This window comes from Pan troglodytes, chromosome 1 (genome assembly GCF_028858775.2).
Source record: "Pan troglodytes isolate AG18354 chromosome 1, NHGRI_mPanTro3-v2.0_pri, whole genome shotgun sequence".
NCBI classification, from domain to species: Eukaryota; Metazoa; Chordata; class Mammalia; order Primates; family Hominidae; genus Pan; species Pan troglodytes.
Genome location: NC_072398.2, coordinates 14,893,442 through 14,920,551, shown reverse-complemented (window position 1 = coordinate 14,920,551; position 27,110 = coordinate 14,893,442). Strand labels below are relative to the sequence as shown.

Here is a 27,110-nt window from a genome sequence, read left to right as displayed (position 1 = left end):
AAAGAAGCTAATGTCATTCTGTCTGGGTTAATTAAGGTACACCATCCAACTGGTGGAAATAAAAGTCATGCTGTGTTCTAAACTGATGCAAACACTTGGAATAGTATGTCCTGTTCTGAGCTCCACCCTCTTAGAAAGGCGTTGATAAATTATCGAGTCCAGAGGAAGGTACATGGGGTATTCGGGGAAAGGGGAGAGTAAAAAACACTTCTTATGAAGAATGGTTGAGAGCAGTGGGAATATTAATCCCGGATGAAGTAAGACTTTGGGAGAGCCTAATAGCTCTCTTCAGACCTTCAAACCAAAAAATAGAGAATTGTAGCATTTTGCTGTTGGACAAGATGACCTCTAAAAGTCCTTCTCCCTGGAAGATTCTTATTCCTATTGTGTTAAATCTTCACTTTAAAAGACCTTCTATTCATATATTCTACTTCTCCCTCCAGTATATTGCATAAGCCTTAAACAAAAACCTATCACTATCATTTGACAGCAAGCTAATAGCTTCCCACCTCCCATTAGCTAATTGAAATCAACAATAATAAGAAAGAAACAGGGTTTTTATTCAATCCAGACGGCCACACACATAACTGAGCTGCTAAGTAGAAAGTTCCAGGATGCTTCTCCAGATGCAGCCTGAGGGGTCCTCCAGTTCCTCTGGGGCAGGGTTGCTCAAACATAAAGAAGCCATCTTATTAGCCAGGCATGGTGGTGTGCGTACCTGTAGTCCCAGCTACTCGGGAGGCTGAGACAGGAAAATTGCTTGAACCCAGGAGGCAGAGGTTGCAGTGAGCGGAGATCGTGCCACTGCACTCCAGCCTGGGTGACCAAGCGAGACTCCATCTCAAATAATAATAATGATAATAATAATAATAATAATTTATCTCCTGATTTATACTCACACCATTGTTTAGGCAGGGACAGGGTAATTTCTCTAGTGGACTGTTTTTGTTTTCTGGTGGTTGCCTATCTACAGATATAGTGATCTATATCTATAGATCCATGATCTATAGATATCACTATATTCAGTGATATCTTTGTTTTGATGCTCTTCCTTAAAGAGTATAATCACAGCTTCAATATAATAAAATCAAATTCATTCAGACCCCTTTCATTAAGAGTTAATTTTGATAGAGATTACACTGCCCCTGGTAGTTTTCTGAGCTACTCCTGAACAAGAAGTTTGCTAAGGAAATGGATAGGGTAGGACAGGTGGGGAAAGGGTGTTTAACTTCTATGGCAAAAAAAATGAATAGATTTTTAAATCTTTTGAAGTTTCCATCTACTTGAAATCAGTTGGCATGATAAGTGAATATTCTCTTTTCTGTACATCACACTCCTTAGTACTGGTTACTATGTCTCAAAACAGTTTTCAGGGTTTAGTGTGTAGAAGAATCACCCAGGAAGCTGGTTAAATGCTGATCCCAAGGCTCAGCCTCTAGACATTCTGCACTTCGTGAAAGGCTGCCATATGGACCCAAAAGCAAAAATATGCCCTTCTCTTCTACTTCATTATGTTCTCACTTAAAAAAAAAAGAAAAAACTACTTGTTTAGACCAAAGAAGTGAAATTTCACATTGTAGTTCAGAAAAGAATTCAGCGATGGCCATCTGGAATTAAGGCAGAAGTCACCTGGGGAGCTTGGGGTTTCTCTATGTGAGTTCTGCTCAGGATCCCAGAGAGCCCTCTGGACGGAGATCATGGTCTTCCATACTGGGTCCTCCTCCTCTGAGTTTTGAACGGTAAGACTAGCCTAGGCTGAGGGGTAACATTCTGGGGTCAGGACTTGGGATGTGGAATTCAGTTATCTTAATACTATGGACAGCCTGCTTAACTTTGCAGAGCCTCATCTTTTTCATCTATAGAAGGGGGATAACAAATGATCTTAATGTAGTCAGGTTAGTATGAGGCTCAGGTGGTCATTTCCTGATTAAGCACATGGCACCGGGAGAAACTCCGCATACATAAGTGCCTCACGTCTCCCTCCATTTCCTCCACCAAAATTACCCAACAGCAAGAACAAGACACTTTACTGCATGGACTTCCTGTGTTCGCCTCCCTGGATTGTAACCTCCAAGTATACACAGAGTTCCCATGAGAGGGAAATAGTTAAACATCAAAACAGGTATGAGCAACTTATGTTTTCTGCTTCACATGAAGCCAAACCTAGAAAAATGGAAGAGTTTAAGGACCGAAATTCTTTTTCCCTTAAAAATGAAAATAATTGTATTAAGTAAAATTTTGGCTAACACAATGGTAAGTGGGGCTTGCTGGTGGCAACCCATCCAGGCTACCTCCCGAGAAAGTGTTACCAGAAAGGAGTCCTGATCCAGACCCCAAGAAAGGGTTCTTGGATCTCATGCAAGAAAGAATTAGAGGTGAGTTTACAGAATAAAGTGAAAGCAAGTTTATTAAGAAAGTAAAGGAATAAAAGAATGGCCACTCCATAGGCAGAGAAGCCCTAAGGGCTGCTGGTTGTTTCTTGATCATATGCTAAACAAGGGGTGGTTTATTTGAGTTTTCTGGGAAAGGGGCAGGGAATTCCTGGAACTGAGGGAATTCCTGGATCTATAACTGATATAGTTATCCTGTATCCATACAGGATAACTTCTGGATGTTGCCGTGGCATTTGTAAATGGTAATGGTGCTGGTGGGAGTGTCTTTTGGCATGCTAATGACTTATAATTAGTGTATAATGAGCAGTGAGGATGATCAGCTGTCACTTTTGTCACCATCTTGGTTTTGGCGGGTTTTGGCCGGCTTCTTTATTACATCCTGTTTTATCAGCAGGGTCTTTGTGACCTGTATCTTGTGCCTATCTCATCCTGTGACTAAGAATGCCTAACCTCCTGGTGATGCAGCCCAGCAGGTCTCAGCCTCATTTTACCCAGACTCTATTCAAAATGGAGTCACTCTTGTTCAAATGCCTCTGACAAAAGCGATGTGACCAGCCTGGGATTCCCATAGTGATCATGCTGGTAGGAGTGAGGTGTTATTATTTAGAAACACTATTGCACCCGCTAAGGATATGCATGGATAAGGTGAGTGAGAAAAATGAAAGGGCTTAACTAGTGTCGTACAGCCAGTGAACAGCAGGGCAGAGACTCAAACTTGGGTTTGCAGATGAGAAATCCTTCACCTTTCTATCTCCACAGTATTGACGTCTCCCCAGCCTCTAAGGCTCACCCCAGGACAGTTGCCTGGTTGGGTAGGAAGCTCTTGGTGTTCATCTCAACAAATATTTACTGAGCACTTACTATGTGCCATGCTCCATATTAATTGCTGGAGGGTAAAGTGATGACTAAGAAAACCTCAACTTTCAAGGCATTCTATAATGTGCTACAAAGGGGAGGGAGTTACTTTAGGAAAGGGAGAAAGAGTGTGAAGCAATGTGCTAGTAATTATCAGTGAGAAGGATAACCTTGGACTAGCAGGGGGAGAGCCCTGCTGTGGCACTGACTTGCTTGCTGAGCATTTAGGCGAGATATTTCTTCTCGTGAGCCTCTGTTTTCTCACCTGTGAGATAAGGTTAATAGACTGATGTAACAAGCTTGTTTGATAGGACTATAAGAAATACTTTGAGAATACATGCATTAATGAAAGCCCTCGCCAGTGCCTGGCATGTGGTTGGCACTCAGGAATAGTGGTGTCTGTCCTGGGAGTGGTGGTTGCAGTGGCTGCTTTAGGATCTGGCTCTTCTTACAGGAGAAAGAAACAGTTCCACTTCCTTCTAGGTAAGCTGTTTTTATTACTCCCTTCCTGGTCCTCCGGAGGGCGTCTGGCATTTGACTTTGGCAGAATTAGGACCTGAGTATGCCAAATGAAGCCTCTCTGGTGCCCATACTATCAGCCTGGATCCTGCAGGTAAGCTGCAATCTGCAACAGCTTCAGGCACTGGTACAGAATGCGGTTCCGGTTGTGGTCTGAGGGCAGGTGGTGAGACGCTCTGCACCACCAAGTCACAGGCTCTGTTCCCCACTTCTTTCCAGCCCCAAGGTGCGAGTTATTGGAATTCAGCTAGCTTTGGGAAAACAGGACTGTTTGTATTCTAACACAGAGCTGAGTCTCTATTAGGCAAACAGCCCTTTGACTAATGGACTTGGCCTTGGAACAAGAGCAAGCTGCTTACATTCCCAGGTTGCCACAGTTCTGGGCTACAGTTTGTATCCGGAGCAGATATGCCAGTGATCATGTGGCTTTGCATATGGGTACCCTGCTGATGGGATCAGACACATAAGTCACATACAAGACTGCTGGTGAATAAAAAGGAGTTGCTATGTACCTCAGATGACTGATCCTGCTAATCCTGGTCTGGGTGCTACCTGCAGGGGCCAAAACTGAGAAGCTCTGTTTGAGAAAGGGAGAGACTAACAGAAGCATGATGAGAAAAATCTGGGAGTTGGGGACTAGGAGTTAAGGCATATTTAGGTTCTATTGAGGATGGGGAACTTAAAAGAGATATGAATTTTAAAAGAACAAAAATTTTAAAGAGAGCTAAAAGAATGTTAAAGGAGTACAGGAATTTCTGATGAGAATTTTAATTCTTATTAAAATTATTATTTAGTATGCAAAATAAACCCTCTGTTCCACCTCCCTTGTGAAATCTTAGGTAAAATTCATCTTGCTTGCGTCTATATTTATGGGCTTTGTTGACTCGGGAGAGTATGCAACAGCGTTTTGAGCCTTGATTTAAGGCTGGGAGGTTCTCAAAATGTGGTCCCTGGAGCAAGAACATGAGTACCACCCAGGAGCTTGCTGGAATTGTGGTCTCAGGTCCCACCCCAGACCTGAAACAGAAACTCTGGGGATGAGGCCCAATCCTCTGGGTAATTCTAATGCAGTTGAAGTTTAAGAACCACTGGGGCAGGGTGACACCCTAGAAGCAGCACTTAGAGACAGCCAACACTTGAGATTTACTAGTGTCACCCACGAGAAAGCTAGGACACTTGTGCTCAAGGCTGGCTGACATTAGAATCACCAGGGGAGCTTTTAAGAGTCCAGATGCTGGCCCAGCATGGTGGCTCACGCTTGTAATCCAGCAATTTGGGAGGCCAAGGCGGGCAGATCACCTGAGGTCAGGAGTTCGAGACCAGCCTGGCCAACATGGTGAAACCCTGTCTCTACTAAAAATACAAAAATTAGCCAGGCATAGTGGCAGGCACCTGTAATCCCAGCTACTCAGGAGGCTGAGGCAGGAGAATCACTTGAACCCAGGAGGCAGAGGTTGCAGTGAGCCAAGATCACACCACTGCACTCCAGCCTGGGCGACAGAGCGAGACTCTGTCTTAACAACAACAAAAAAAAGTGCCATAAATTGGGAGGAAATGTTAGCAATACAGAAATATTAGCAATACAAATAACTGAAAAGGATTAATATCCAAATACCATTCAGCACACCCTGAGACTAACCCACCAGGTGTGCACAAGGAACCTTCCACTTGGTGTCTATTCAAGGACCTCACTCCAGCAGTTGTTCCCACCTTCTGCTGGATCATGCTCATCCGCTCATTATAATATGATAGCTCTAAGAATTTAAAAAGTACACCTGGCCAAGTGCCACCTTATTTATCTCTCTGAATCCAGCAAAACTTACCGGAAGAGTAGTCTGTACTCTGTCTCCCTTTCTCTCTTAAACCTACACCACTATGGATGAGCTCTTATCAGAGTCATATGTTGCCAAATCCAGTGACCATTCTCGGTTGTCATCTTACTGTTAATTTTTTTATTTTTATTTTTTCATCTCGTTGACAGAGGATCTTGCTCTGTTACCCATGCTGGAGTGGAGTGGCGTGATCATAGCTCCATCATTACTACAGCCTCAAACTCTGGGGCGGAAATGATCCTCCAACATCAGCTTCCTGAGTAGCTAGGACTGCAGGCACACACCATCATGCCTGCTAATTTCTAAATTTTTTGTAGAGATGGGGTCTTTCTGTGTTGCACAGGTTGGCTTCAAACTCCTGGGCTCAAGTGATCCTCCCACGTCAGCCTCCTGAGTAGCCAGGACTACAGGCATGCTCCTCCATACCTGGCCAGTATTCCTTTTACCTAAGCTAACACTTGAACCCTCCTTATTGTTTACCTGGGACACTGAACTTTTTGTGTCATCTCCCTTCCTCTCTGGCTGTTCCTTCTCAGGCTGCTTTACTGGTTCCTCCGGCCTCCCTGAACTCTGAACAGTCCGGGGCCCCACGCTCAGTCCTTTGTCCTCTCCGCTGCAGTGTCTATGCTTGCTCGCTAGGTGAGCCCCTCCTGTCTCATGTCTCCCTGATGATGAACCCCAGATGCATGCCCTCAGCCTGGACCTCTTTCATGAATTCCAAGACCTATAACCAATGGCCTGTTCAACACCTGCCCTCGAATAGCAAGTAGACATCTCAAATATAACATGTGAAAAATCAAACCCTTCATGTTCTATTCCTCTCACAATCCTCCCCACCTTGAATTACAGCAGCACCATTCTTGCAGTTGCACAGGCCAAAAATCTCAGCATTATTTCTTCTTTTTTTCTTTTTCTTTTTCTTTTCTTTTTTTTTTTTTTTTTTTGGTAGAGATAGGGTCTTGCTATGTTACACAGGCTGGCCTCAACTCCTGGACTCAAGCGATCCTCCCGCCTCACCCTCCCTGAATGCTGGGATTATAGGTGTGAGCCACTGCATCCAGCCTCAGCATTATTTCTGAGGCCTGTCTTTCCCTCATGCCCCTAGCCAAGCCAGCAGGGACCCCTTTTGACTGTACTTCCAGAACATACGTAGAAACTGACCACTTCTCACCAGCCCCACCATGTCCCCCCAAGACGAAGACATCATTCTCTCCCTTGTATCACAAGGTTAGCCTCCCAAGCGTTCTCCATTCTTCTTTCCTTACCTCCCTGCAGTCTGTTCTCAACACAGAACAGTCCTTGGTACAGAAGCCTCCTGTCACTCCCCTACTCAAACCCCTGTAGTGCCCCCACCACATCACTCAAAATGAAAGCCAGAGTCTATGTACCCCACATGATGGAGGCCCTGATCCTTCTCCTCCCTTCTCAGCTGGGTCTCTGTCCCAGGCTCCACCCACACTCCAGCCTTTCCTCAGGTCCCCTGCCCTTTGTGTTTGCTCTTCCTCCATGGCTCTTCCCATGACGTCTGCAGGCCTCACCCTCTTACTCTGTTCAGGCCTTTGCTCAAATATCACCCCTTCAGGCTTTTCCTGACCCTACAGCTCAGCAATCCCACTCCCTCTCTCCCACCCAGCTCTGTTTTTCTCTACAAGGCATAGGAGCGTTGACACACTATTTACTCTATATGTGTTTGTTTGCTCTCTGTACTAGGATACATGAGGAGAGGGACTTTGTTTTATTCACTGCTGTATCCCACAACCTAGAGTAGTGCCTGGTGTAGAATGAGCACTCCGTTTCTCAAACAACTTAAATAAATATTTTTTAAAGTTCTGCATATTATAAAAAAATACAGTAGAAAATGGGCAAAAGATTTTGACCTGCATGTAGAAAAGACACAAATGGCCAACAAACATGAAAAAAAAAATGCTCCACTTATTTAGTAGTCTTGGAACTCCAACTAAAACTAACAGTTTGTGCCTTTTGTGCCCACCAGAATGGCAGAACTAACAAAGCAGACAGTATCAGGCGAGGTGAGGGTGTGCAACTTCTGAACCTACATTCATTGTCAGTAGAAGGATAAATATTTACTATTCCTTTTGAAAACACGTTTACATCATATCCATACAGTCTTCCATCATGTAACATTGGGGATACATTCTGAGAAATGTATCCTTAGGGATTTCGTTGTTGTGTGAACATCATATAGTATACTTACACAAGCCTCGACGGTATAGCCTGCTGCACACCTAGGCTATAATGGGATAGCCTAATTGTTCCTAGGCTGCAAACCTATGCAGCGTGTCACAGTACTGAATACTGTAGACAACTGTAACACAATGGTAAGTATTTTTATATCTAGACATATCTAAACATAGAAAAGGTCCAGTAAAATATGGTATTAACATCTTATGAAACCACTGGTATATATGCAATCCATCATTGACCAAAATGTCCATATGAAGCACATGGTTATATACTTATGACCTAACATCCTAGGCTTTTATGGATTGGAATCCAAAGAAACTGTACAAAAAAGAATGATAGCAGCAGCAGTGTTTTTAATAACAAAACACCCAAAAGCAACCCAAATGTTCCAACAGAGGAATGGAAGTAATTAGACCACTTCCTACCAGCCCTACCATGTCTACCCCAGACTGAGACATCAACGTGGGGATCTCCTGTTGAAATATGATCCTGATTGTTCCACGTGCCACACGATGGAATATCATATGGCAGTGAAAATCAGTGGACCTCGGCAGTAGACTTCTCCATGGAGGACTCTCTGCAACATAGTGTTAGACAAAAAAACTAAAGCAAATCACAGATTAATACAGTGTGATTCCACTGATGTGATGTTTGAGGCCTGCAGACCTAAACTATATGTTGATTACACACACATACACACACAGACACATATATAGTACATACCTATTATAAATACTATAAAAAACGTAAAAGGAATATAAGCCCACGATAATAGTAGTCTATTGGGGAAAAGGAAGGACTCATGGGGTCTTCAAAGTTACTGAAAATGTTCTAGTTTTTAAGCTTATTGTTGAGCATACTGTTATTTCACCTTTCATGTAGTGTAAATATTTTTACACATCCAATATTTAGTTTAATATGTTAAAGAATATTTCATTTAATATTTTAAAGAAAATTTTAATTGGAGGAGGACCATTTCCTGGTATTGAACTGTTAACAGAAGCAAAAAAGGGGCCTCACCCTTCCCACAGCTGGTGAGATTATCAAACCATGATTACTGAGAGATGGTGTCTAAAGGGCCTCCTATACAGGCAAGGTGGGAAGTAACCAGAATAGAACAGAATAGATCAACCAGGTGGTACATCTTCCAGGGATGCCCAGGATCAAATGCAGGGCTAATTTATGCTAAGTTGACAAAAGTACCTATTTTGGTCACTGTCCATCCTTCCTGCAGCCCAGTGTGTCCCAGACCCCACCCACCCACTCAGGCATGCATGCTGCCCTCCCTTTACATTCCCAAAACTGGCACCCCTTGGTGAGTTGCAGAGCATGCTATATTTCTAAGTGCCGTAGTTTGGATGTTTGTCCCCTCTAAATCTCATGTTGAAATTCAATCCCCATTATTCGATGCGGGGCCTAATGGGAGATGTTTGGCTCATGGGGGCATGAATAGATTCTGGGTTGTGTGAGTTGTCACCCTGTTAGTTCCCATGAATAGAACCCCTGGATTTGGGATGTGTGTGTTCTCACCCTATTAGTTCTCATAAGAGCTGGTTTTTTAAAAAATGGCTGGCACCCCAACCTCCTCTCTTGCTTCCCCTCTCACCACGTGATCTCTGCACACACTGGCTCCCCTTCCGCTTCTGCCATGAGTGGAAGCTCCCGGAGGCCTCGCCAGAAGCAGGTGCTGGTGTCATGCTTCTTGTACAGCCTGCAAACCATGAGCTAAACAAACCTCTTTTCTTTATAAATTCCCCAGCCTCAGGTATTCCTTTATAGCAACACTAAATGGACCAAAACACTAACCTTCACATCTTCATTAAAGCCCACAAACCCATGCCCATTGTCCACTTGCTCTTCTAGGACAAACTGAGTTACAAGGATTAAAAATTCTCACTAATACATGAAGACTAATACCTCCTGATTAATACCTTCATTCCTACATGTGGATTTTGTTTTCGTTCATTTTGGTTATGCAAAATTTTTGGCACCTGCCCCCTGCCTCAATTCCTCCCACACCAAGAAAGCATCTCAGAGTCATTTTGCTTCTGCCAGTGAGTCATAAAATCATCCTGGCTTCAGAAAGGGAAGCCACCAGCCTCAAGGAGAGGGTCCATTCTACAAATTCTATAAAGCAATTCTCAGGTTATCTTATCTTCTCAGAAATAAAACAGATAAATCTATTGTTGTTTACATATTGAGGAGTATGTGGTTGAGGCATGGCCGGTGATACAGATAAATAATTGTAGGCTAAATTAAGCATTTCATCGTGTTGATCTGTGGCAGAATGCAGCTTTTAGACCACAATGCTACCGTTCCAATGACATTCACTTCACCCTCATCCTACAGAGCCCTTGGAGAAAGTGGTAATTGCCTACAAAGCTCATCGCACATTCTGGAGGTCCGTGCTGGCCCAGCCCTGCTAACTGTGATGGATGGACATTCTAAGCTGAGAGGAGAGCAAAGGCTTTTTGCGAGACAAAAAGGCAACTGATTGTTTCAGGCGTCACTCTTGAAGGATGTTCGTGTAACAACTTGCAAGGCCAAATTGGGATGATGCCTGCCTGACGCAGGGCTTGTCAAGGTGGGAGGCAGGTGTTGTAGTGGCCCAGGAGAGGCAAGCTTGATGATGCTGCTCAGAAGTTGTCCTCATCATGCTTGTAGAAGGTTTAGTGTTGACCAGTGCCAATTCTATGCATGTTGTGATATGGGAAAACATGGCCTCTTCTGGGAAGAAGGGATCGTCTTCTCTCCAGCAACACAACTCCAACAGCAGAATAATTTGATTGTAGGCAATACCCTAAGTGTGCATTTCTTGGATTCTAAAGAACCCATTTCCTGTGGAATTTTATTGCTGTTAAAACTTGGATGAAGTTCAAATCATAGGCTTTCTAAAATAGTCAGAGGCCAGCTATAAATTTAAAGATGTGTGGGAAATATGAGTCAGTCGAGTCCATTCGGTTGCCCCAATCATTACTACTGAGATAGACTTTCTACGTAGGTTTATTCCTATTGTTGTCATGAGGGTCCGAGAAGGCACAAGAACTGAGCAAAAAACACACTTATTTTGAAGCATATACAGGGCACCTATAGTATGATGAGTCATTCTTCATTATTTTCAGATCGTTAAAAAGAAAAGTCCTTGAAATCTTGTTGCTGAACTCTTGTGGAAACTAGTAATGCAGAAACTGAAAACAGAATTATTAGTAAATGTCTCACCTTCTCTGGTTCAGAGTTTTTTCCTTTTGCGAAAGAGAAATAATGCTCTTTCTGTTATCTTTGATTGAACAGGTGTTTGTGAGGTCCCTTGAGACCCATCAGGGAAAATGTAAAAGGTGCTATAAATTTTAAAATGTTATTTATTATGCATTGATGTTATTTAATAATAATACATTTGCCGAAAGCAAAAACTTCATTCACTGAGATTTGTGTCTCAGGTTTTATCATATCATGAATAGACTTTGTACACAAAGAAAAACTAAAATATTGCTAGTAAATCAATCTGGTACCATGATCCCAGTGAATAATGATAATTCCTTGACCTTCAATTAATGAGTGCAGGGATTGAGCTCCATTTAAGAAATGTGTGAAGAGAACAAGGCCAGATGCAGTGGCTCAGGTCTGTAATCCCAGCACTTTGGGAGGAGAAGGTGGGTGGATCGCTTGAGTCCAGGAGTTCAAGACCAGCCTGGACAACATGGCAAAACCCCGTCTCTACAAAAAAATACAAAAATTAGCCAGGCATGGTGGAGCATGCCTGTAGTGCCAGCTACTTGATAGGCTGAGGCAGGAGGATCGTTTGCGCTCAGGATGCAGAGGCTGTAGTGAGCCAAGATCATGCCATTGCACTCCAGCCTGGGCAACAGAGCGAGACTCTGTCTCAAAAAAAAGAAAGAAACAAATGTGTGAAGACAACAGGCAGAGAGTGATAAAATCCATTCATATTTAAGAATCCTTACCTGGCCCTCCTAATGGAATATTCTAGAACCGTGTATACTTTCCAGGGTGTGGAAAGTAGGAGTAATAGAAGGGCAGCACATAAGTATTAATAAAACTTTTCAAAGAGGACAGGAAACAAGACCTAAAGCGTTCTAGAAGTGGAGAAACTCACTTCAACCACAGACTATAAGACCAGACAAGTTAAGAAGTAGCACTTCCAGAACATCTTTGCATGTATACTGTTGGAGTAACATCTTCATCTCTGATCCTCCCCTGCATTTGAAATTGTTCTGAGATAGGGTGGACTGGGACTGTGGGGTGAGGGTAGGGTACAGACATAGACCAATCCAGCCGCCTTCAGATGAGTCATGAAGGAAGTCGAGAGATGGATGAGGACTTGGCCTCTGTGCTCTTCAAGATCCCTTCCACCCTGGAGAGTCTGTGTCCTGTGACTTCCTCAAAGAAGCTTTATTGCTCTTTCTGAAGATGCTTCTAGAACAGCATTGGGTCCTTCTTAAATCTCGTGTTTTCCCATTCTTTTTCCTTTCCATGATAATGACCACTCCCATATAGACTTGCTTTCCAAATGGCGTGCTGCCTGGTTCCACATGTCCTCTTGGTGGGTGGCTGCCTGACCCTGTTTGTTGTTCTCTTGCCTGGCTGCTGCTTCTCCCAGCCAGTGTGGACAGCAGGCTCGCTGCCCCTGATGTGCCATGGGGTCAGCACAGCATCAGAACTCTCAGGTGGACTTGGAAGCCCGCGCAGGACAGTCACAGCCCCTGGGGGCTTTACTAATGAGGCTACATGAACTGCCTCTCTGGTCGGCACTCCTCGGATCCCTCTCTTGCTTTTCTGTCACCTTTTCCTTGTATTCCCTAATCCATTATTGAATCATGTGTGCATTATGTCATCATCTGACACCTGCTGCATTCAGGGAATTGCCAGCATGGGCTCACTCCAGCTGTCCCTGCCTGGTTCTCTGGAGTTGGCACTCCTACCTTCAATGCATCGATTTGAATCATTATTTCCAAACCCAGACGTCTGACTGCCAGCTGTGTCTACTTATTTTTACTATCCCTTATACAGGCTGTTGCCTATAAGTCTTCAGAAGCTTGGCGATGGCTTTCTTTGACTTTCTTTATTGATGACTGCCCAGAAGGGCCCACACCGGTGTGAGTGGTACAGGGGATGCAGGGAACGCAAGCCCAGGCAACCCCCCTCCCACGAGCCTCCCTGCAATTCCAGCAGTCTGTCCTGCCCCCCCTATCTGGAGTAGCCAAGAACTTAGGTTTGTGCTGAGCATTTTTCAAGAGGCAGCAGGAAGGCCAGAAGCACATCCTGCTATCACAAAATAATACTCCATCTTTCAGGATCGTGAAAATTTGAGTTATAAATTACGTGATACAGATTCTAAATGATGCAAGACTTCACAAGAGGTCAGGTGAGGGCTGGATGGCTGGGAGGCCTTCAGAAGGATTGCTACAATTCATCATGCACAAGGTGTTGAGGGTCTGGAACAGGGAAGGAATGGGGGGCATCTGAATGGAGAAATGGGGACTTGATGGAGGATTCATGAAATGATTTTTAGGATACTTGAGGGCTTGGGAGGAATACACACAGTCTGGGAAGTCCCCCTGCTTAAGGGTGCCACAATCCAGCTCCCGGAGGCATCCAGATGAAGCAAAAGGTAAGACTGACCAGCACAAGTGACTGTGGACCTCGTACTCATTACATGCTGCACATGGTAGCATTTGTGTACAAAATAGGCCACATGCTAGGATAGTGTTTTGGTTTAAAAAAAAAACCATCACAGGCATTGAACTCCACTTTTAAAAGGAAAAACAGATACAAAGTCAGTTATCTATGGTCTCCATAGCTTGATTCTTAAAAATTGGGGTTAGCGAAATGTTGATAGTTCTCAGGGGGAAATGTGAACGTTGGTTCTAATTAAAACTGTCTTATTGGAATTTCCAGGCAGCTGGAGAACAAATACAAAAATCTTAATTAAAAGACCGTTTTGTGAGGTCTTCAACTTCTTCTCCATTTCACCAACACGCTGCACAGTCTGTGTATTCAGCGTCACCAGAGATTTTTAATTCATCAGCCTGGTTTTTGTGGATTGTTCGTTGCCTTCTCAGTGCTGTAACACATAGAGACACTGGTACAGGCATTAGGAAGGATGGGAGAAGATACCAAATGGTATAAGACATGGTCTGGTATTTCCAGGGATAGGATCATCCATTTAGGAAAACAGCTACAAAGAGACATGCACAACATTACAAAGAAACTCGAGAAATTTCACAGAAAACAGCACATAATCAATTGTGAAGTGGGATCCCTGGATAGTAACTTCAGGAAAGAGGAATGTCTGTGAGTGAGCACACCAAGGCCAGGGCACGAGGCGCCAGGGCTCCCTGCTGACAGTAGGATAATGCACTTCTCTGCTCATCTCCTAACCAGACTTGGAAAAGCCATCCAAGCCAAGGCGATTGTGATGGTGCAGATTCCAACTGCTGAGGAAGAACACCCTGGCTGGTGACTTTGCCCCTAGTCCTTGTCTATCTAGTCCTCACAAACATTAATCTTCAATGTTGTATGCAAAAGCAGACAGAATTCTGCATTTCAAGGACTCTATTTCTGTCTTAAAAGTGGCATGCAGGCTTGGAGGATGCCAAAGAACAAAAAATGCCATGCAGAATACTAGAGAGGGATTTTATTTGCATTAAATGAAAAAGAATGAGTTCTCCATCAATGCCCTACTTCTTTCTTCATATACCACATTCCCACCCACTCCTATTCTATTCCAGACCCTCACCACCTTGTGACATATATTGCAGCAACCCTTCTGAAAGCCTCCCTCATCGGAAAATCCAAAATCTGAAATGCTTCAAATCTGAAGGTTTCTGAGCACCGACAAGACCCAAGTGGAAAATTTCACACCGGACCTCATTTGATGCGTCACAGTCAAAATGTAGTCAAAGCTTTGTTACAAGCACAAAATTCTTTAAAATATTGTAGAAAATTACCCTCAGGCTATGTGTACAAAGTGTATCAGAAACGTAAATGGTTTTCTTGTTTAGACTTGGGTTCCGTCCCCTGAGATAATATCATTGTGGATATGCAAACATCCCAAAATCCAAAAAAAAAAAAAAAATTAGAAATTCAAAATACTTCTGGTCCCAAGCATTTTGGATAAGGAATACTCAGCCTATATCTCATTCATTAAGATATCAATTTCATTCCCCTGAATTCCTTATTTTATGTCACCCCTAGTTAAGAGAACACAGATTCTTTTCTCAATATTGCAGAGACAGAGGGATGCTCAAAACTCCTACATCAGCTGAGATAGATAGGTGGGTGGGTTGGCTTGTAGGTAGGTAGGTAGGTAGATAGACAGACAGACACACACATACACACACAAACATACACATACAACACATATCCTGAAACACACACACATCACTCAGGTCCTGACCTCAGATAGTTTTCCTGCAGTATGTTCTCCGATCAGGTCAACTCTGATAAATGAAACATCATTGGTAAGTATTGAAAAAAAAATATATATATATATATACATATATATATATATATATATAGCACAGAAGATGCTGCTGCTGCTGCTAGCTAACATTTGTTTAGTATTAATATGTGCCAGGTACTATTCTAAGCACTGTGCACATATTAAATAATGTAAACCGAATAAGAACTCAGTAGAGTAGGTACCTTCATTTTCTTCATTTCCATATAAGACTGAGGCACCAGCAGCTTTCATCCTTTGCGCAACACAACACAGCTATGAAATGAAAGAGTCAGAAGATGGGCTCAGGTGGTCCAAGCCCAGAGCCCACACTCTTCATCATATATGAGGCAACATTGGGAGAGGGTGGGTAGTTGCTATGAGACCTAGTAATGGTCATCAACTCAGCATTTTATCACCCCTTTTTACAGTTAATTAAGTAGGATATTTTAATGCAACAGAAATCAGGACAAATTCTCATTATAGCCAGTCTGTAAAGAGAAATGCTAAATTAAGCCTCTTCAATTTCAGAAATGCTGAAATCTAGTATATTTCCGGTCCTCCAACATGATGCGGCTATGGACCTGAGATAAGCTCTGAATGCCTGTCTTTTCTCATCCACAGTGAGACTCATTCACCAGAATCTGTGCATGTTCAGAACAGAGAGAAGCTAGAGGAGGTCACGCAAGGTCGTGTAGCAGAGGCAGTGCTGGGCAGCTCAGTGTGGGAGACCCTCCCAGTATCCCTCTACTATGTATAAGGCAGAGTACACATTCTAGCTAACATTACAGCTTATTGTACATGGATTCTAACTAACTCAGTAGAAAGCTTCATGAAGATGGGAGCTGTGTCCTGTTGATCCATATCTATCACCAGGACCTGGCCCAGTGCGTGAGACAGAAGACATAACTGGTAATTAACAAGGAGGATTATGCACAGAAGAACAAACAGAACACACCTCTCTATTGCGACAACTCTCATTCAAGCAGACTTATTCTCCAGGCAGGTCACGTTCTATGCCTGTATTTCTGCTTTATAAATGGCTTGCAGGCCTGGCAGGTGCCAAAGAAAAAATAAAGTGTCATGCAGAAAAATAGCGATTTTATTAAATGAAAAATGAGGAAGACTCTTATTTGGATGTTAATGGAATCCAGCTAGGGCCTTGCTATAAATAACATTTGGTGCCCAGCATCTGGCCTCTTGCCACTGGCATCAACAGTGAAGCAGGTGAAGGGCAAGAGGGGCTGATGTGGGCACCCAGGGGGAGTTTGGGGGTGTTCCTCTTCCCCTCAATGCTGGGCTTTCTCTGAATACTCATAACTTACAATAGCAGTTTCTCAATTGTTTAAGAGGAAAGGGGAAAGACCAGAGCCATTCTCACAGGGATGATGGTGCCCTTTTCTAATGTCATCCCAGCCCTTGGCTCTTCACAAAACCATCATCCACAGTCCAATGAGAGAAACTAAATCCAGCTACCAGGGCTCTGTGTGGCCGGTGGTAGGTTGGGGGTTGAGGGGGAGTGTCCTCCCTGTCCCTGTGGATGAAGGTCATGGGGAGAGGCCAGCAGGCAGTGAAATGAGTGAGGGAGAGACAGTATGGCGTGGTTTGGAGGCTGCTGGACCGCACTTGTCAGATGTCATTGTTTTCTGGCTAGGAAGCTTTGGAAGAGAGGCAGCTCACCAAACAGCCGTGTGCTATAGCCAGAATCTCTAGCCCAAAGGGGAATCCCTTTACCCAGACACACTGGCCATCTCAGCACGACTCAAAGGCATCTTTACATCAGTGCTGCATAGGTAGAAAAACGTTTTCTACATTTCTGGCCCTTTAGTACTCTTCTAAATTATTGGCATTGGAAGTGGGTTTGTGTTCTAGCCCAAAGTCTTATGAAATGCTAACTGAACTTTACTAAAGAAAATACACAGCAAAGGGTGCCACTGTTTCCTCCCACCCTGTCTATCAACTTCAGTACAGATTCCTATTGTTCTCTCATCATAACCAAGTAGAAATGGTATGCCTGCAAGGATGCAGCAATACACTGTGGATAGAAATTAGGACAAACAAGACTGATGGTTTTATATTTGTTTTCTGGAAGGCAAACGACACTGCGAAATGAGAGAGGAAATGGCTGACAAAGAAGTTATTAACTCTAAAAGGAGGATGTGCGGCATCACTTGGGAAAAAGAAAGGCTAAAACAGCTGGGCGCGGTGGCTCACGCCTGTAATCTCAGTTGTTTGGGAAGCTGAGGAGGGAAGATGGCTTAAGCCAAGGAGTATACAACCAGCCTGGGCAACATGGTGAAACCGCATCTCTACAAAAAATACAAAATTAGCCAGGCATAGAGGCATGCGCCTGTGATCCCACCTGCTCAGGAGGCTAAGGTGGGAGGATTGCCTGAGCCTGGGGGTTGGAGGCTGCAGTGAGCCACGATCACACCACCACACTCCAGTCTGGGCAATAAAGCAAGACCCCATCTCGAAAAAAAATAAAAGGGCCGGGTGCGGTGGCTCATGCCTGTAATCCCCGCACTTTGAGAGGCCAAGGCTGGTGACCACTTGAGGTCAGGATTTTGAGACCAGCCAGGCCAACATAGTGAAACCCCATTGCTACCAAAAATACAAAAATTAGACTGGTGCAATGGCACGGGCCTGTAGTCCCAGCTACTCAGGAGGCTGAAGCACAAGAATTGCTTGAACCTGGGAGGCAGAGATCGCAGTAAGCCAAGATTGCACCACTGCACTCCAGCCTGGGCAACAGAGCGAGACTCTGTTTCAAAAGAAAAAAAAAACGAAAAAAAAAAAGAAAAAACTAAAGCTGAGTTGTCATTCGCATTTCTTTCTCCTAAGATAACTTTTTATGGGACTTGATTGGCCTCTTAGTCCTTTCAGGTTGCTGTAACAAATGACCATAGACTGGGTGGCTTTGACAACAAATATGTACTTCTCACAGTTCTGGAGGCTGGGAAGTTCAAGATCAAGGTGCTAGCAGATCCAGTGTCTGATGAGGACCTATTTCCTGGTTTGCAGAGAGCTGTCGTCTTCTTGTACCCTTACGAGGCAGAGAGAGAGAGCAAGCTCTCTTTTGTCTCTCTTACAAGGCCATTAATCCCACTGTGAGGGCCCCAACGCCATGACCTCATCACCTTCCAAAGGTGCCGTCTCTGATACCATCACACTGGGGGTTAGGATTCAACATATGAATTTTGGCGGTATGAACCCTGAATATCTGAGACAGGTATCAGTCAATTTAGGAAGTTTATTTTGCCAAAGTGAAGGATGCGCACTCCTGACAGCCTCACGAGGTCCTGATGACATGTGCCCAAGGTGGTCCGAGCACAGCTTGGTTTTATGCATTTTAGAGAAACATGAGACATCAATCAATATATGTAAGATGAACATTGGTTTAGTCTGGAAAGGTGGGATGGCTCCAAGCAAAGGCAGGACAACTGTAAGTGGGGAGGGGACTTCCAGGTCATAGGAAGATAAGAGACAAATGGTTACATTCTTTTGAGTTTCTGATGAGCCTCTCCAAAAGGGGCAATCAGATATGCATCTATCTCAGGGAGCAAGGGGTGACTGAATAGAATAGGAGGCAGGTTTGCCCTAAGCAGTTCCCAGCTTGACTTTTCCCTTTAGGTTAGTGATTTTGGGGCCCCAAGATTTATTGCCCTTTCACAGGGGGCAGACAAATTTAGTCCATAACAGCTTTTTAGGTGGGTTTTAAAACAGAAATCGGAAGACAGAGGGGAGACGAACATGAGGCTTACAATTTTTGATTCCCTGCTAGTCTGAGGGCCCAGAGAGTGAGGGACAGAGAGCCAGGAGCTGAGTGTGTCAGTAAGTCAGAGAAGAACATCGGCATGGTGTTCAAACAGACCTTCACAGATGGTGGGAAGTGGAGAACCTCACTGAAATCGTGCAGGGCTAGGAGCCCAGCACCCAAGTGAACATGGGCAAAATGTCTGGGAAATACCAGGCTGCCTGTGGAGTGGGCCTGGGTCGGCTGCTTACAGGGTGGGTCTAGAATAGAAAAAATGATTATGGTCAAAGCCTGCCTCACAGTGGAGAATAAAAACTAAAACTGCTAATTTGTGAATTGGTCCCATTTAAGGTTCTTTTCTCAGACCTTGGCTTTGCTCCATTCATTATGTTTTCTCCATCCCATCAAATTAGGGATGTGTTTTTCTTTCACAGGCACATTAGTTGGACTTTCCTAGACTGGCAGCATATCAGATAGGATAACTCAATTCAGGTAACAAATGATCACACTTGGCAATGGCTACATAAGTTGGAACCTGGCTCATTAAGTGACTCATGGTTCAACTACCTAGAGAGGTCTCTTCTGTGGCCTTTGATCCTCACACAAGAGCCACACAGAGCCCTACCCTAACAGAACATTTGCCTTCCCTTCCCATATAGAACATATTAACTAACATTTCAATGGCAAGGATTCCTCATTGGCTTCAATCCATTGCACATTAAAGAACATTCCTGCTTCCTTCTCAGCCCATGGCTTCCCCCAAAACGAGGGGGCCTACCAAATCATTTTAGGCAACAAATAGGCTTCCTCCTAAACTTTATCTTCTCCTTATTCTTGCTGACCATCTGCTCTCAGATGCCTAAGCACATTGGTGATACAGAGAAGGGGCTATAATTAGAGTAAGAGTAACTAATGGCTGTTTAAACCTTTCTACTGAGAATCATCATTAGATATATTCACTCTGTAGCTGAAACCGGTTTTCTGTTTATTGGAAGCCAATGGAGAGAAGAATAACCCAAGTGACCAGGAAGTCTCAGCACAATATTAATTGAGCTTGACAGCCTTCAGAATGGAGTGTGGGTAGAACAAGAAAATGGCTGAGTAAAGCTGAATTAAAGACAGGAAGCATGGTGACGAGGCCCTTTCACAGCCTGGGATGATTCTCCCAAGGTCAAGACAGTCTTTACATGTCATTATGAAGAGCCACATTTCTCAGCCCGCACCACGTGCTGGTGTGGTGCTAAGCACATGTGCGTACTCTATCTCACTTCCACCGCACAGTCATCCTGACAGGTAAGTATAATGACTGTGTTCCTTTTGAAAATGGGGAAACTGAGGCTCAGAGAGGTTGAACAACTTGTCATTTGTCACAGGCAGAATTTGAACCCAAGTAGGACTCCAGATCCTACCTGGCTTACTCACTACTCTGCCCTCATCCCAACCAGAATGCTGAAGTTCTGTGTGCACCAGCTGGGGCTCCCATATGAAGGGCTGCGGATCCTGCACAGCAGCTTGGGTTCCATGCTGCATGCCTTCCTAAAGGTGGGAGTCAGCCAAGGGCATGCCTTCCCAGCCTACTGTGTTCTTATGTGAGTGTTATGGGCTAAATTGTGTCCCCCCACCACACTCAAATTCATATGCTGAAGCCCTAACCCCCAGTACTTCAGAATGTAACTGCATTTGGAGATAGGTCTTTACAGAAGTAATTAGGTAAAAGTGAGGTCCTTGGGCTCTGATCCAGTCTGACAGGTGTGCCTATAAGAAGAGGAGATGAAGACACAGAAGGGTGATGGTAGGAAGACACAGTGAGGAGATGGCCATCTACAAGCAAAGGAGAGAAACCCAGAAGAAACAGCACTGCCAACACCTTGGTCTCAGACTTCTAGCTTCCAAATCGTGAACAAATAAGAATGTGTTAAGCCCCCAGTCTGTGGTGCCTCCTTATGGCAGCCCAGGCAGACCCAGACATACAAGTTTGCAGCCCTTGTTTGCTCTTTGTACCCATTTGGCAGAGCAGAGTGGATCAAAGTCAGTCTCCATCCATTATGAGCACTTTTTCATTGGAAACAGTGATGTAAGAAGATGTTAAAACAGACTTTTCAAAACATCTCAGAACAACAACAACAAAATAGCTGGTAGTTTAAAATAGAATCCTGAGACATACATCATGGGATAAATCTATGCAAACAAAGTAGGCAGCTCAGTTTTGTTCTTGAACTGGAAAGGGGTCCATAATAAATGGTGACTAACCCACACCTCCAAGGTGACCTTCAAATGGCTCCACCTTTCACTTGGAAAGAGATGCCCTGTGCTGCCAGATCCTGTGAATCAACCGTATCGAGCTTATGTGAAGACTTCTGTTTACTTTGTCTCGGGGGTAGAGTACATTGTGAAGACCCAACCAACCACGCGCTCATCTGTTCTTCATCATGTCAAATCACTGTCAGAGCTGCAGCCCTGGCCAGGGAGCAAGGAGCACGCCATGGCTGTGAGGCTGAGGCTCGGCTTAAGCTCTGTTTTTTCCCAAAGCACGCATGTCCCCTGGTACGTCTTGCGAAGTGGGATCCTGTCTCACAGCCCTGTGGAGTGAGCTGCCAGATGGAACAAAGGCCTCTCTCAACACCCTCCGGCATCATTGTGCCCAGATGCACACAGCGCCTGTTAGTCACTCTCTGCAGGAAAGAAATAGCCATAATCCTTTGCTAGACAGCTACTGCTGTGCTCAGTTTGGAGGAATAAATAAGTGCAGCGGACCCACCAGGCTGATACTCAGTCTCTATTGCCAGCCAGGACTAGAGTCTCCAGTGCTTATCTGATCTACAAGCCTGCTAATGGTGTGTGTGAGCCGTGTGAGCCTCTAGGCCCCTCCTATGTCCTTAGTACATGATACAGATGGGGCTGGACCCTGAAATTGGTGGTCTTCTCCCACCCCTGCCCTTGGCCTGGGTCTGACCTCAGAGGACAGCCCCACTCATAGTCCAGAGCAGGGCCTTCCCTTGCTGTCTAACCAGGCTGCCTATCCTGGAACCCAGCTGAACTTTTACTTAGCCTTGCTGGGGAGGGCCTTACCCATGTGGGAGATGCCCCAGCGACCAGGTGTGTCTCTCTCAACCAGCTGGGGGAGAATGAAAGATGGCAGAGCACCGCCAAAAGAAAACTGGTTCCATGCAAGTGTGAGCTGCTCTCACCCAGTTCTTTTTGATGTTCTCTTTGCACTCCCCATTCAAAAGCTCCCCTCGCTTCTCTAAGGACCCCCATTTAGCTCCTGACCCAAATCCGAACTCCTCCTCTCTGGGCCTGGCATTGGCATGGGTTGTTCTTGTACGCACATTGTGTTAACGGCTGCAGTGTGCCAGGCCACCATCCTTTCTGACAGGCTGTTTTAGTGCATAAACCAATAGTTGTGACAATGATCCCTGGGGAATGGGTGATTAAAGGTGATTGTGAAGTCTCCCCTTCTGAAGCTCTGTACAAACAAGAATAGAAAGAGAACCTGGAGAACTAGATTACTTCTTGAAGATTACGCCAAACCACAAGGTGCTGTTCTTTCTTAAAAGAAATAAAGAAAAATGCTTCCTGCCACCCAGAAACAGCCTTGGATGTTAGTCTTTGAGTGAGCACATGAGTAGCATCAGGGCCATGGGATTGGAGAAAATGTCCCACCTCCATCTCCATTTGGGGACAATGAGGGAATGCACCTCTTCATCCCGTGCAGGGCCCCGAAACACACTTCCTGAGGGATGACCAATTCCATGGTCAACTCCCATCAGGCTGGTCCAAGCCAACGTGCACATGAGCATAAGCCAAATTTTGATTTTGTAGGATTGATTTTTTAACTACCTTTCCTTCTTACGCTTTACCCAACAAGTATTCTTTAAACACAAAAGACAGGTATTTTGTGATCATTACTGTCATTTTCTCCATCCACAAGTAACTAAGAATAAACAATTGTGCAACTCACTGCTAATTAGCAGCCCTGGGTTTAAGTCCACCTGATGCTTTGTTGAAGTTATTGTGGAATGCAAAATAGCACTGCAAACCAAAAGATACTTGGATTGGTCCAGTTGTTCCTAAGGCAGACGGATACAAACAAGAGGGAGATTTAATGGACTGCATAATGTTGGCTGCTACAGAAAGATAGCTGAATTCTAGAATCATTGAGAGGGAAGAAATCATTAAAAGAGGGAGAATCCCCCATAACAGAGAATACGGGCCTGGATGATCAATCATCACAGCTCTTATCACCAGCAGACACTACACAGGCACTCTGCAGTGGAAATGGTGACAGGGAATAAAAATTGCAGTGCCAAGACATTACAGCATGAGAATGATCAGCCTTGGTACCTAGGAATTTGTAATTATCATAGTAAAGAGCATTTGCAGTCCCAGTACCCCTTTTGTAGCTCTTATACATGTCAGCAATCTTTAGACACAATATCAAATTAAATATTTTTTTGAGACAGGGTCTCACCCTGTCACCCAGGCTGGAGTGCGGTGGTGCAATCATAGCTCATTGCAGCCTCAAACTCCTAGGCTCAAGCGATCCTTCCTCCTCAGCACCAGGAGTAGCTGGGACTACAGGTGCACACCACCACACCTGACTGATTTTTTAATTTCTTGCAGACATGGGTCTCACTATGTTGCCCAGGCTGGTCTTGAACTCCTTTCTTAAAAGAAATAAAGAAAAATGCTTTCCTCCCACCTTGGCCTCCCAAAGTGTTGGAATTATAGACGTGAGCTACGGTGCCTGTCCAGATAATAACTTTTTAAGATAGGTTTTATTATCTCCATTTTGTAGATGACAAAACGGAGGCTCAGAGAAGAAAATTAACTTTCCCAAGATCTCACAGCTAGGAGGTGATAAGGGCAGAATTCAAGCCCAGATGTGTCTGACTTCTATGTCTATGCACAAGACAACTGTTTGCCACATAGCACGTGGCTGCCCCTCCACCTACTCCTGCTCGTGTTCCACATAAATATTTCCTTCGCACTCTTCATCTCCCTGTGTGAGTGGTTACTGGAACTATCAGTTTGGTTTCAGATGGGATTCATGCATCTGGCAGATGCAAATGGAGCTCTTTCTGTGTGCCTGGACTGTTGTAGTGGCCTGGACAATGTTGGAAGACGTAAAAGAGAAAGCAAAGTGCCTTTCATTGTGATCGTGCCTCTTGTGTCAAAGAATTCAAAAGACTAAGCAGGGAAAGGAGGGGTTACTGAAAGTCCAGACAGAGATGGGGGCGAGAGAATGCCTGGCCCTTCCAAATGCAGGCATCCAGGTAACTCGTTCTGAATGATGATGCTCCGGGGTATCAACAGAACTAGCAAGTGAGGCTACTGACTCACAGCTCTTTGAGGAGCTTTGTAGAGAAAGGAGAGCAGAATAGAGACAGGCAAGGGAAGAGGAATTCACACTTGTATGCATGATTTTGATCCCAGGTCAGGTACTAGAATGGTTCCAAACGGAATGGTTTGTGAGCCTTTAAATTAACAAAAGTGGCTTTTGCCGTATCTACTGCAAGAATGAAGACCATTCGCAGAAATCAGACTGTAGATGTTCCAGAAATTGTCAACATCCCTCCGAAGAGATGCAGTTAATTGTATAGGGCCACAGGGGAACCCTGCAGAGGAGCTTCAGCTGCATCAATGTAGAACTCAGCCTCCTTGGCAAACAAAGAAGCAGCTCTGGGTTGACAAAATGGTAGGAAAATAGGAAGGAGGTGGCTACTCTTCACACTACGTGTAGAGTCATGCACAGAACATGATCAAGGACATTTCACTGGGCTTCCCTCCGAAGATGAGGCTGCTCACTTCCCCCATCAACATCCTTATCCAGGAGAATGGGTCTCTTGTTGAAATCTGAAATTTCTTGGGTGGAAAATACGTCCGCAGGGCTCAGATGAGGCCAGGTGTTGCTTGTTCAGTATCTCAAGCCAAGAGAGATGAATTAATCCTTGAAGAAAATGACGTTGAGCTTGTTTCCAGTTCAGCAGGTCTGATTCAGCAAGTTGCAACAGTAAAAACAAGTAAAAACAGAAAATTTTGGGGTGCCATCTATGTCTCTGTAACAGGAACAGTTCAGCAGGCTGATGAATATGATCTAAGAGTTGTCCAGCTACACACACAGATGCCAGATGATTCCTAAGACTTATTTGTGATATTTTAATGATGCAATAACAGATCTATTAATTGGAGACTTTTTCTTAAACTGAAAAACATTAATTAGTTATTAACATAGGTAGTGATTAGTAGGAGGCAGCTCACGTTCTCTGAGGATACATCATGTCAATCAAGCGCCATTTCCTTTGTGGGTGAGGATTCCTGAGGGGTAGCGGGAGAATGTGTGGTGGACACTGTGTAACTGAACTCCAGCAAAGCAGCTGATCTCATCATGGCAGAGGCTTTAATGGAGAAAGGAGTTGAAAGTAAGGCAGGTCCCTACCTGCCTTAGGTTAGAATAATGGCCCCAAAGATGTGTGTCCCTTATCTCAGTCAACCCCAAGGGAAATTTCTCGGGACTTATAACTGGGCTTAGTCCATCACCTTGTCTGGTTCAATATTTTTATCAATGACTTTGGTAAAATCATAAAACTTACATTTGTAAAAGTTATGAATGACACAAAATCAGAGAGCATAGTGACATCATATGTGTTAAAATCAGGATCCCAAAAGGTCTGATAATAACGTTTTAAGATAGGTGTTATTATCTCCATTTTGTAGATGACAAAATTGAGGCTCAGAGAGGAAAATTAACTTTCTCAAGATCTCACAGCTAGGAGGTGATAAGGGCAGAATTCAAACCCAGATGTGTCTGACTTCTAAATCCACGCACAAGACAGCTATTGGCTACAACTGGCTGGCTGGAAAGAAGGGCCAAATAGAACAGAAAATTTAATAGGAATAAATGTAAGGTATCCACATGGATCTATAAGATACAGGAACAGTGGCTGGGGCCGGGGGCGGGGGCGGGCAGCCCGAATGCCACAGGTGGGAAAGGGATTTTGATGGATTATAACTTTACCGTGAGTTACGTGCATGATACAGCCACCCAAAAATCTGATGTAATCCAGTTATGTAACGAACTGTAGTAATTTGAATTAAGGATATGACAGCATTGTTCTCTTCTGCAATGACTGGATAATACTAGTAATATTATGTGCGGCCACATTTTAAGAGAGACACAGGTGAGAGGCCATGAGGGTGATGAGGGAGCTCAAAATGAACTCCTACAAGAAGCGACAAACATTTGATTGTCTCTCTAAACAGAAAACGTATTAGATGGGTTTTAAGAAGTAGAATTAGGAACAATATGTAAAAGTTATATGGAGCTAGATAATAAAACAGGATGAAAGGGAAACTTCTGTCACGACATGACAAAGGCAGATTTCCTCAAACGTTGTGAGTTTTGCGTTAGTACAAAAATAAATAAATAAATAAAAGTAACTATGGCTGGGCACAGTTGCTCATGCCTGTAATCCTAGCATTTTAGGAGGCCAAGGCAAGAGGATTGCTTCAGGCCAGGAGTTTGAGATCAGCCTGGGCAACATAGCAGGCTGTGTTACCCAGCCTACAAAAGTTAAAGTTTCTACAGAAAGTTAAAATTAAAAAATTAGCTTGGCACGGTGGTGTGTACCTTTAGTCCCAGCTACTTGGGAGGCTGTGGTAGGAAGATCATGTGAGCCTGGGAGTTCCAGGCTCCAGGGAGCTATGATCAATCCACTGCACTCCAGCCTGGGCAACAGAGTGAGACCCTAAAAAATAAATAAAAATAAAAATTTAAAAAGCAACTAATGTTAATTATACACCAGCCAGACACTGCATTTTGCCACATACACTCTCATTTTACCTTCACAATAATTCCTTAAGATATGCCTTATACCCATATGAGACATAAACATTCATAGAGGTTAAATAATTTACACAAGTCACATAACAAATAAGTGAAAGAGTAAGGATTTGGTTCCACAACGGCCCACCACCAAAATCTGTGACCTACTAGGACAGGTTGACTATTGAGCCTTCCTAAGGAGGGGTATATGTACTTCCAAAACGATCACTAATAATAATAGTAGCTAACATTTATTGAATACTTACTA

The 27,110-nt window shown here is 44.0% G+C and overlaps 1 protein-coding gene and 1 long non-coding RNA gene across 4 annotated transcripts in view; one reads left to right on the top strand and one right to left on the bottom strand.

The window, feature by feature from the left end:
• Positions 1-27,110, top strand: part of SLC35F3 (solute carrier family 35 member F3) — a 424,298-nt gene that overhangs the window by 360,004 nt on the left and 37,184 nt on the right. The gene's annotated exons all lie outside the window — the stretch shown is intronic.
• LOC107970640 (uncharacterized) lies at positions 8,141-12,615 on the bottom strand. 2 transcript variants are annotated; one of them, XR_008537583.2, is made up of 3 exons: positions 11,764-12,615; positions 9,411-10,992; positions 8,141-8,381 (listed from the first exon to the last, which is right to left on the bottom strand). It is a non-coding gene; the product is annotated as an uncharacterized LOC107970640 (long non-coding RNA). The 2 variants fall into 2 exon arrangements; XR_001713334.3 differs by having other exon boundaries at positions 8,141-10,992.